We start from the raw sequence: 12,030 nt of genomic DNA on the forward strand, positions 1-12,030 counted from the left end.
TAACAGCCTACTTGTCTAACATATATTTCTTTGACACTGTTTAGCTCTTCTAACATACCAATCTGTCACCCTTTAAAGAAGTTTTGCAAAGATCTTTATAAGATATATGATCTTTCAGTGAGTTAGCACTGCAATGAACACTTCATAAGCTCTGTCAGTGATTTGTGCAGGACTGCAGCAGGCTATTAAACTTATCTTTTCCTAGAACATTTTTCTTTTTATCAATAAAAGCAGAGAATATTGAAAGTATTTAAAAGAAGAAGCCGAAGGGGTGTTGTTCAAGTAGTTTCTCACTATAGAAATACCAGTAAGTTCAGAGACATGACTGGCATGGCTATTTCAGTATTAACCTGTCATGTAAAGATAAGCCAGAGAAACAGTGGTCTACTCAGATGTTTAATGAGAAGTTAATTCAAATCTTGAGTTATTTTAATGATAAACCTTTCTATCACCTCAAATTATTACCATTTCTACTCATTTCAATAACAGATCTGTAAAGAGAGGAATGACCCACAGCAGGTAACCTGAAGGGATGGGGATAAAAGTAGCTATTATTCTGGCTGCTAACATGCTTTGAGGGAAGGCTGACTATATGAGTTCAAGATTATATTGGTTAAAAAAAGAGACTTTGAAGGAAGAAAGTTAGTACGTCTATGTCACATGAATTACTTTGCAGATGCTTTCCATCACTGTATCTATAAAATAAGATTAAATGCCTTTTACTGCATATGCCTCAAACACAATTATTTTGATGCAGGAATAACAAAGGAAACTGATCTCTGCTCCTGCAGGACTCAGACTAAAAATTAGAAATAGCCCTTTCTGATTTTAAAACCTCTGGAAAAAAAAAAAAAAAAAGATACCATAATAGCCCACAGCCTAAAGTCAATAGTGTGTACTGAATCATGTGCATTACTATATTATTTACTTTTTCACTATGAGAAAGAAAAAAATTATAATTAAGCACTTTTCACCAAGTCCCACAAAGGATAGCTTATATAAAGCAGTTCCCCCTATGCCAAGTGATACTTGTTTATAGAAGAATGTTGGTACGTATTCAGCTTAAAAGCTCTTTCTTTTTTCAGACATTTTAAATCATTCCTGCATAAGGAAATCATATGTTTCATCAGAAAATACACTACTTTCATTCTTCCATGCTTGAGAATTCTGAAAATGTTTTCCCAAATGTGCCAGGGAACTTGCCTCCAGCATAAGGCAAAGCACACAAATTTTGAGACTCGAGAGATGTTCTCTAAGAAATGCACAAGCCCATGCAATGAAGGTGATAATAGAATGCTGAATACCAACACTAACGTTAATTCTTGCAAAAGGAAAATGATAGCATAATGCTAAAATAAAATAACAACTACAGATAACTGCTTCCCAAGTGAAGGACATCTGGGAATTCTTACTAAAAGTGAAAAGGAAAGGTGAAGTAGATGGCAAAAGCAGACTTAATGCTTTTGTGTTTGGTGTAGAATGTGGTTTTCCTCCCATGTGGAAAGCTGGCTGTTTTGGAAAGCACAGTATTGTGGATGCACATCTCAGCACTGAGTTATAAACCAAAGTTTTAAGGAAGATAAGTTATTCAAAGGTTTTGTGCTTGCTCTTGATGAATGGCCTGTTGCAGATGTTTATTTATCCACATTATTATCCATTAATTTGATCACACTGTCTTTCCTGGTTAATGAATCATCATGTAAGTAATTTGGACAAGATCAGTAATGTTATATTATTTCACCTTATGCAGTAGAGTCATTAGGCCATAAGGCAATTCAGCACTGCAAAATTATCAGGGTAAGTACCATTAAAAGCAGAATCATGCATATATCCTTGACTCAGTGTTTTTAAATGTTCTTGTGTCTGGACATTCTTAATGAAAAATTCATATTATACCTGAGATGAACATTAACCAAAGAGACCTTTTCTAATAAAAAGGAAGCCATCTGCTTCAGACCTTAAAAGTATGACTGTGGTTAGAAAAATGAGTAGCACTTTATTTATGCAAGATCTGAATTTTTAATGTATTTCTGAGTCATATCATAAACACTGAGAAAAATGAGTGAAATAAAACAGTTTACTACTATTAGTTGTACATTTTAATTACAAACTTTCTCTTGCTTAATATATCAACAGTGTTTTCAGCTATATTCTGCATGCAGGATCCTTGAGTACAGTTTCATGTAAAGAGAAGGGATTACACTTCCATCCTGATCTGGAGTGGAGATTTTATTTCAGCATTTTGATAAAAATATTTTGATTCATAATAAGACATGTTGTATTTGAAAATGTAGTATTTTTACTTTACATTTAATTATACATTAGCACAAATTTACACTCTTGAGAGTATGAATACATATTAGTGTAAGCTATGCATTACAATAAAACATGGCTAACTGAATAAGCTGTATCATATCCATACATAGTCTGAAAGGTGTGCTGGTGCATCATGAAGCATTCATGAAAATACTTTAAAAGGAAGCTTGGACTAAGGATTTTAAATTTCACCTGATGTGCTGAGGCCTTGAGACACATAAAAGGATAAAGAGTCTGTGTTTTTTAAAGATGTTCTGTTGAAAGCATACGATAAGAACATTCAGAAAAGTAATTACAGAAATCTAGTCTTGACTAAACAAAGGCATTGCTTAACCACTACATAACCTACCTATTGAGCGGTAGTCTCGACCTGCCAGTTGAGATTCACTATGAAATATAAAAAAGAAAAGACCTCTGAAGAGTTTGGTAATGTCCTCATGACATCCCAGAAAGCTGATTATGACCCTTTGCCATCAAATACAGTAAGGACACTAATTCTGTCAAGAAATGGTAGTGCTGGAAAAACAACTGTGATACAGATTTTGGAGGGATTAATGACTCAGTCTTCTAAAGGAAAATTCTAAACCGTAAAACTTTCTAAATGAAAACTAAATTAAAGATTTAAGGTCCATCTTTCTTTTGTCAAAATGGCTAAAACGGAAACATTTAGAAATTAAGTACAGGGATACAGCTCTAACTTTGTAAACATGTTTTCTGTAAACAATGTTGTTAAAGAATCTTTCATACCAGCAATAATGGTGGAAACCAGACTAAAATTTCACTGTAAGAGACAGCATGCATGTCCTTTGAGAAAACATCAAACATTTGTACTTCTAACAGGGTGCTACAGTGTCTGCTAGTAGTATATATATAAACATATATATCACAACACATACATATACCAAGCATATGCAATATATATTAAAAAATTGGAATTTTATGTTACCACTGATATATATGGAAGGAAATGTTTGTTACTCTGCCAGGTCATACAACAGCTTGGAATGTTTCAGATGTCACCCAGTGCCGAGTTCTCACGTGTCAAAGTCCCTTTCATGAGGAGAAAACTAATTTTCTTTGTGCCCTTTTATGCCACTATCTAATGATATGTCCATGACACATCCCATATCCACATCTTATACTTTAAATTCCAGTTTTAAACCCTGAGTGATCCACTATAGCAGAAATAATTTTTCTCTTTTTCTTTAAAACAAGTTGAAAAGTTCAACATACTGGAAGTTTTCTGCCTTCAGTGTTAAGACACAATTTGTGAAGAAAGCCTGTGGCGGGGAAACCTTGGGCAATAAGTCAGACATGAGGCATGGTTGATTAGCCATGGACATGTGTATGTATCCTCAGACTATATACTGATCAGTTCAAATGACCTTTGCCAACAGGAAGCTGGAAGAAATGTTGCATACTTTCTATTTAACACTAGCTAGTCTCTACTTTATAATAATGTAAATCATAAATCTTTCAGATTAGTCTTTACAACAGTTTAAGAGTCAATTCATTAATTAGCAATGCCTATCAGTGCTCAAGTGTCAACTCTTACATTTCTTCTTAAGTCTCCTTAAGAAGTCCCAGTACTTTTCCACAAAACATGTTTTATTTCATTCTGTTCTCTGCTTTCAGTATTCCTATCATCTTCAATACAAAAACTATACATCTTCCTAATATTTGTGTTACATCTTGCAAAATGGAACCCTAACTTCAGTAGGAATATAGATAAGACAGTACATCAAATATATAAAATTAATGAAATTAATTTTATAATGGCGCCCATTAATTTTAATGACGCCCATCTACAAGAAGGGTCGGAAGGAGGATCCGGGCAACTACAGGCCTGTCAGCCTGACCTCGGTGCCGGGGAAGATTATGGAGAGGCTCATCTTGAGGGCGCTCACGGGACACGTGCAGGATAACCAAGGGATCAGGCCCAGCCAGCACGGGTTCATGAAAGGCAGGTCCTGCTTGACCAACCTGATCTCCTTCTATGACCAGGTGACCCGCCTAGTGGATGAGGGGAAGGCTGTTGATGTTGTCTACCTGGACTTCAGCAAAGCCTTTGACACTGTTCCCCACAGTATTCTCCTGGAGAAGCTGGTGACTCGTGGTTTAGACAGGTACACTCTTCGCTGGGTAAAAAACAGGCTGGATGGCCGAGCCCAGAGAGTTGTGGTGAATGGGGTGAAATCCAGCTGGCAGCCGGTCACAAGCGGAGTCCCCCAGGGCTCAGTTTTGGGACCGGTCTTGTTTAATGTCTTTATTGATGATCTGGATGAGGGGATAGAGTGCACCCTCAGCAAGTTTGCAGACGACACCAAGTTGGGAGGGAGTGTTGATCTGCTTGAGGGTAGGAAGGCTCTGCAGAGGGATCTGGACAGGCTGGATCGATGGGCTGAGGCCAACCGGATGAAGTTCAATAAGGCCAAGTGCCGGGTTCTACACTTGTTGTACAACTTGTTGTTGTGTGTGGCCACAACAACCCCAGGCAATGCTACAGGCTTGGGGACGAGTGGCTGGAAAGCTCCCCCGCAGAAAAGGACCTGGGGGTGTTGATTGACAGCCGGCTGAAGATGAGCCAGCAGTGTACCCAGGTGGCCAAGAAGGCCAACGCCATCCTGGCCTGTATCAGAAACGGTGTGGCCAGCAGGAGCAGGGGGGTGATCACGCCTCTGTGCTCGGCTCTGGTGAGGCCGCACCTCGAATCCTGTGTTCAGTTTTGGGCCCCTCACTACAAGAAGGACACTGAGGTGCTGGAGCGTGTCCAGAGAAGGGCGATGAAGCTGGTGAGGGGTCTGGAGCACAAGGCTTATGAGGAGAGGCTGAGGGAGCTGGGGTTGTTTAGCCTGGAGAAGAGGAGGCTGAGGGGAGACCTTATCGGTCTCTACAACTACCTGAAAGGAGGTTGCAGAGAGGTGGGTGTTGGTCTCTTCTCCCAAGTGACCAGTGACAGGACAAGAGGAAATGGCTTCAAGTTGCGCCAGGGGAGGCTCAGGCTAGATATTAGGAAAAAGTTCTTTACTGAGAGAGTAGTGAAACATTGGAACAGGCTGCCCAGGGAGGTGGTAGAGTCACCCTCCCTGGAGGTATTCAAGGAGCATGTGGATGTGGCATTGTGGGACGTGGCTTGATGGGCATGGTGCTGTGTGGTGTTGGGTGGGTTGGTTTTTGGTGTGTTGTGGTTTGTTTTTTGTGTTGTTGTGTGGGGGTTTTTTTGTTGGTTTTTTTTTTTTTTTTGGTTGGACTTGATGATCTTACAGGTCTTTTCCGACCTTAGTGATTCTGTGATTCTGTGATTCTGTGAAATTTATTTGAATCTATTCTGGTCTGTGAAATTTGTGCGGAGACATTGTCTATATGATACCACAAAACTTGTTTTCACTGTGACATCCTCCTTTGGTGGAGGCCTTTTCCTACATTTAGTTAGCTTTTTGTATCTTTGGTTACTGTAAATTCTCCAGGTAAGGACAGCCAGTGAGGAACAGTGCAACATTTATAAAGTACTGAGCATAAGGCAAAATAAGGTGAGGCATTGAGGCAACAGTGGAATGAAAATAAATAATACTATGACATATTTCTTACCATAACAATTCAGAAATTGAAGATGAAATTCTTTTGTATAACTTTAAAAGGCATAGTAAGAAATACATATTGGAGAAGGAATAGCGATATGGTATAGGTTTTAGGATTATTTTTTATTTTAGATTGTCCTGGGCTCTGAAATAATCTTTGCTCTGTAATTACAACAGCCTCTTCCCAGCTGCCTACAGAATACAGCTATGCCAAAAAAGTGCTCAGGTTCACTGCAGTATAAATGGAACAATCCTGTTATGATTCATATATGGATATACCTACATAGCCATTTCCTGGCAGGCAGGATGCATCTGTCTGGGCTTCATCCACCTGGGAAACTGAACAACCACATGTAGCAGATACAGTAATCAGGCTCTGGACTATGCTGATAGGGTTGAATACTTTCAGAACAGTGTGGATGGAGCAATCTCTGCAACACTAGCGACTCTACACCCATTGCAAAACTTCATGTAGTCTCCAGTGGTCTTTCTCAGTCCATGCACTATGTAAATTTACCTTCCAGACATACTCAGGGTTTAATTGGTGCCCTCAGCATCTGTACAGGAATTTACTGCAGATAAAACTTTAATCAAAGTCAAGTGGAATTTGGTAAAGGCAAATAAGGGTGGCTGGTGCTGTTAATTGTACAGCTTTCCTAGCTAACTCTTTGGTCTTTACCTGTTTGCCATTCCCTTCGAGTAACACTTTAGAAGTGTGTCAGATTGAACCATATCTACTGAAGCTTATAGTCATCTCTCTGTTGATTTCACTTGGTGCTGGATTATGCCATCAAAATTAGTGACTGCCATTTGTCTTTTTGCATGGTCTTTCTGCTCTCTAGTGCTGTTCTGTGTCTTCCGCTGATTTAAACACATATTCCAAACAGTGTATTGAATGTGAAGGGAATGAATTGCAAACCCTGGACCATTTCTTGTATTACATTTGTCATGCTCACTGTATCAATGTTACTACAGCACTACAATTATCACTTGTTTCCTTCACATATCCTGGAGGGTTTTTTGCTGTAAGTCTTGTTGCTGTCGTTCTCTTCTTTGTAGAAGAATTATATTAATGCAGTTCTAATTTACTTATAACTGAAACAGGTTTGTTCCTATAAAAATAACATATTACTTTAATGCTATAAATAGAAACATTCTTGTGTTACTTGCAAAGAAGGCAAATGCAGTGATTGTTTCAATGTACTTAGGACAAAAATCAAACTCAGTATAAAAATCTACATTTAAAGTTGCCTCAGGACACAGTTTTAAAAGACACCCTTATATTAAGCAGTGGCTTTACTTCAGATAAACAAGTTCCTCTGTCATGTTTTGGCATGAAAATAATTTTGAAGGGAAGAAAAAAGCAAAATCATGTCATTCATTAAAAAATAGGTAAGAAAGTAGTCAATGTAATTAGCTGTATTATCTTTAGTGAACAGTAGAGACCCTCAGTGAGGTTACTATTACAAAGATATTTGTCTATCAAGAAAAAGCAATTAAGAACAGGAGAAGAAAAAACATGTTTTACCTTGTTTTCCTTAAGGGAAAAAAAAAAAATCTTTCTCACACCTCCTCTTGCCTACCTATTTATAGATAGATACCAGCATATGAGTCTCTTCCGATTGACCCACATAAAATGCAGAAAGCTAAAGAAAAACTTCAGAGACGTTTTGGTTGTTAGACAAACTGTTACTTCTATTACTGCTGTAAACAAATGCGAATTTCAGAATAGTGACTCTTTATTCTGTACTTGTTTCTTGAGGTGAGAGATTTGTTGGAATCATGGAATAACCACTTTTATTGTTGAATTACTATGAAGGAGAGGTCTGGATTTTGGGGGAGGGGATTTTTTTAATTTAATCTCTGTTTTAATAAATCTGTATTGATCATGGTAGATCTTTCAAAGCATTCATTTATAATGTCTCTTTCTTTACTCTCTGAACCATACATATTTGTGCAGTTAAATTGCCACTTAGATATTAAGTTTTTCATTTTTTCCTTCACTGTACTGACATTGCCTATTCCAAATTCTTCTTGTGGTTTCCGTCACTCTAAACTCAAGGACAGGCGCGTATATGTGTATTTCAATATGCATGTAGGAAGACAATGATATTTCTATACTCATCAGTTAATTCTTCTACTCCCTTTTAGATCTAAACCTAGACCATGCTTAGTCATATATTCAGAGCAGTGTGAATGGAGATAGAATAGAAAAGAAAGTAAGCAAAATATGTTTTGAGAAAGAAAGCAAAATATTATGAGGTAGAAACTATGCATCTAAGTTACTTTTTCAGTTTATAAAACCTTTGGAGAACTATGTACAACTAAAATACATTATTACAAGATTTGATATAGGTGAATTTTGGACAACTGAATTTCAGGCTTCTTCATATTGTTATAAATGTATCATCTTTCCTAATATTTGGGAGCCTTGGAATGTATAGCACTCATCATATCTACACACATACTACCTGCAGCGCTTCTGAAATCAGTCTTGTGTCTTCAATAACAAAGTATTCTCGCTTGTCAATAAGACAAACTACATAGACATTGCTTTTCCAAGGGATAGCTGTGTGCAGCCATGTTCTAGTATTTCCAATTACACCAAGTCCTGTCCCAAACCACAGAGGGAGAGGTTCCTAGAATAGTGTATTCCCTGGACCATACTCAGGTTTGTCTGGCAGAGGAATTACTGTTTGGAATAGTAGACATGAGTGAACAAGCAGTCTAGGACTAGTGCCATACAGTAATACAGGGAGATATCCAAACTGACAGTGTAGGGATACCAGGAGTATTCAATTTCAGAAGTAATAAATGAAACAATTATTAGCCTCTATTGGGATATTTCATAGGTTTTTCAATGAGTGAGTACTCATGAAGATATACATTTGATATTGATCGTGTTTCTCACTTTAGGTTGGGAAAAATGGGATCATAATGATTTGTAATAGCTGTGAACATAAACTGTGACAAAGATATGGATCAACCCTTTAAAAAAAGACAAAATTCTTTATGTTCCTAATTTTCTAATATCAGATTTAGTGTGTGAAGAACATTAATCTTCAGCAAAGAAAACACATATAGTTTCCACTGAGCTGAATGCAATGCAATGATATGACAAATGCATTTTTTACTGGAATATTTGCAAATACTTGTTCTGGATATTTGGACATCAAATTATAAATTTCATGCTTAAACAGTTTAGGGAGGACAGGTGCTACTCTTCATTTTATAAATAACATAAAAGAAAAAATTCGTGATTTAAAATCTGAATGAAACGAAACTAAATTTGAAATTTCCATATCTGGTTATGAATTGTTTCTCCTTGAGTGAATGCTGCCAGCTTTTTTTTTGAAAGTATTGTCACAAAGAAATTATATTTAACGTGATTTAATTTGAATAGCTTATTAATTAGTATTTATAAGTGGCTGAATTTCTGCTAATTAAACTCTCTAAAGGAGTGTGTCCATTCCTGCTAAGCAGAACTCTCTGAGGCATATTTTACCCACAGGCTTTGACAGAATTTCCATTGACGTTAATAGGAATTAATAAAATAGAAACTTATTGAAAATCATTGAAGGGTATTTTGATCTCTGTATTTTATCATTATGTAAGAAAAAAATAAAGGACAAATGGGTTTATACATACCTCGCTTACAGGTGGAATATTGATTCAAAAAAGCATTTTGGTTTTGCACAAGCAAACAATGCATATGATTTCAGAGAAAACTGACAATTAAATCTAGGACAAAGAAAATTCATACTTGGAGAGAGATTGAAACAATTGGGACAGCTTGCTTTAAAAAAGAGATGAACAACAGTTCACAATAAAAATGTAAAAAAGTAGGATGGTGTAAAAAAATTCAATTGTGCTTAATTGTGCTGAAGTCAAGAATCTGTGGAGACCTGAACAAAAATTACAAACTAGTTTGGCAATTCCTGTGTTCCCTGACAGATGACAATCTCAAGGTAACAATCCATAGCTTTAAATGGCAGGGACTTGGTAGTACAGTCCCACATTCAGTTTGAAAATAGATACTACCTATCAAAGAAGACTAATGCAGTTACTTGGTGAATTACGCCCCTCCCCAAATAATGCACTTGTATAGGTTCAGAATTAAAATACTCACAGAAGAAACTAATGTTTCAAATGGTACAATTTACTTTCTACTTTATTATCTCGAATCAGAAACAAAATGAAGTATTAGAAGTAGTAACATACTCACTAGCCACTTTCATAATATTAAAAAGTTAATGGAAAATGCCAAGTATTCTTTTTAGATGAGTCATATAGTATTGCAACTGGAAAATGAGTTTTATTATAGAAGGAGGGTGATTTTTAATTAGTGCTTTAAAATATAATATAATTTCATAAGAATATATTGCTTTCTGTGGGTAATTCTTGATGAGACAGCAGTAAGAGTAAAGCAAGCAATTTTTATGCAGTGACTGTTAAAAGCATCACTAATCTTTATATTCTTCATTTCAAAGGACAGGGAATCTTTCTGTGACCTTTTTACAAAGCACTAAGAAGTACAGGCCTCTAAAAGATTTCATGTTCTTGGAGAAGCCGAAAATAAAAACAATGTGTACAAGCAGAGTTTTAAAGCTAATATAATATGATTCATAAGATAACCAAAATCTACAGGATGATATTCTTACCTCTACTTTGACATGCTACGATGATACATAATAACTGGGGGGCCTTGAAAACCTTTAAAGGATTTAAGATAAATCCCTTTGAACAAATATGCAGGAGTCAAGTACAGCGTTGCCTCCTTTGTAAAGCTTGCAAGCATATTTGAGGACAGGGCAGTTTTGTTAGGAGGACAGAACACTTAGCTTGATAAAGCAGTAGTAAGAATGTCAACCATTTAGGTGAGCTTTGAAGTCACCAAGATGAGACAGGCTATCTTCTTACTTCTGTGCTGTGTCCTTGTGTAAGGCAATGAAAGTCAAATCCAGTTCCACAGAGTTTATTATGAAAGAGAAAGCAAGCAACAGCAGCAACGACATCATCAACTAATCTGCATATTTAACGTATTCACATCTAAACATGATTAGTACAGCAAGTCTTGCAGATGAACACATTATTAGCATATATTTTATGTATAGCATATATATGTATAGATATGTATAGCATATATATATATATATGACTATACTGGATTCTTCCTTTTAATAACTGTTACACAGTTCTGTATCATGGCTGGTATCAGAAATCTAATAATATATCCTAGTTCTTGGTAGTTCTTGGCTTGAAGTTTGCCAATGTAACGTATCTCATGAGCCATACTGCTTGTTTTGATAATCATTTATACCTTTTTTCTTCAGTAGAAGCCTACTGTAACAGTTCGAATTATTTTTTCCATACTATATTTAAATATGTTAATATATATGTGTGTGTGTGTGTGTGCCTGTGTGCACACACTCATGAGCACATCAGGGATGCAGAAGAATAATTCAGTTACATGGAACTCAGGAAAAGAAATTAAGACAATACATATATACCCTTCTGTTCTTCCTTACTTTGTAGAAATTTGCTATGAATCCAAGTACAGGTTTACCTGATTTGCCTCCTCCCTGTTAGCATTAGGCTGGTAAGTATACTTGGTACAAGCTTTGAAGAGCTCAGGATAAGATTATGAAACCTCTTTTGCTCACTCTTGTACAAAATCTATGTTTTTATGTCTGTTAACTAAAGGACTTCAGCAGTAAATGATGGGAGATGTTGTAATCAAGCTATTTATGATGCTGAAACATCAGTCAAAAGGGTACACCACTGGAGTGTACCACCTAGTAAAACTGACCTCTAACTAATGTCCTCAGAGATCAGACTAACAGCAGAGCCACAAGTCATTTTGGATTCTCAGTGGTTTAAAGCTCTGCATTAGAGTAGAATTCACCCAGATCTATGATATTCCGTATGTTTAAATTAACCAACCCTTTGCTCAGAAATTTGTTACCCAGAGTATCTCATCACTTTTGCCTCATTATCTAAAATCTACTAAATCCTTCAACAGCTTCTTGATCATGTGCAGGCTTATGTTTGTTAAAAACTTCTCCTAGTGTTCCGTCTTGAGTACTTTTATTTACTCTTCCAAATTTTAGTTGATTCGAATCTGGTGTTCTTTTAT

At 36.5% G+C, this 12,030-nt stretch overlaps 1 protein-coding gene across 3 annotated transcripts in view; it reads left to right on the forward strand.

The window, feature by feature from the left end:
- The window catches only part of CSMD3 (CUB and Sushi multiple domains 3), a 731,455-nt gene that overhangs the window by 156,032 nt on the left and 563,393 nt on the right, over positions 1–12,030 (forward strand). The window lies entirely within an intron of this gene.

Source organism: Gavia stellata, chromosome 3 (assembly GCF_030936135.1).
Source record: "Gavia stellata isolate bGavSte3 chromosome 3, bGavSte3.hap2, whole genome shotgun sequence".
NCBI classification, from domain to species: Eukaryota; Metazoa; Chordata; class Aves; order Gaviiformes; family Gaviidae; genus Gavia; species Gavia stellata.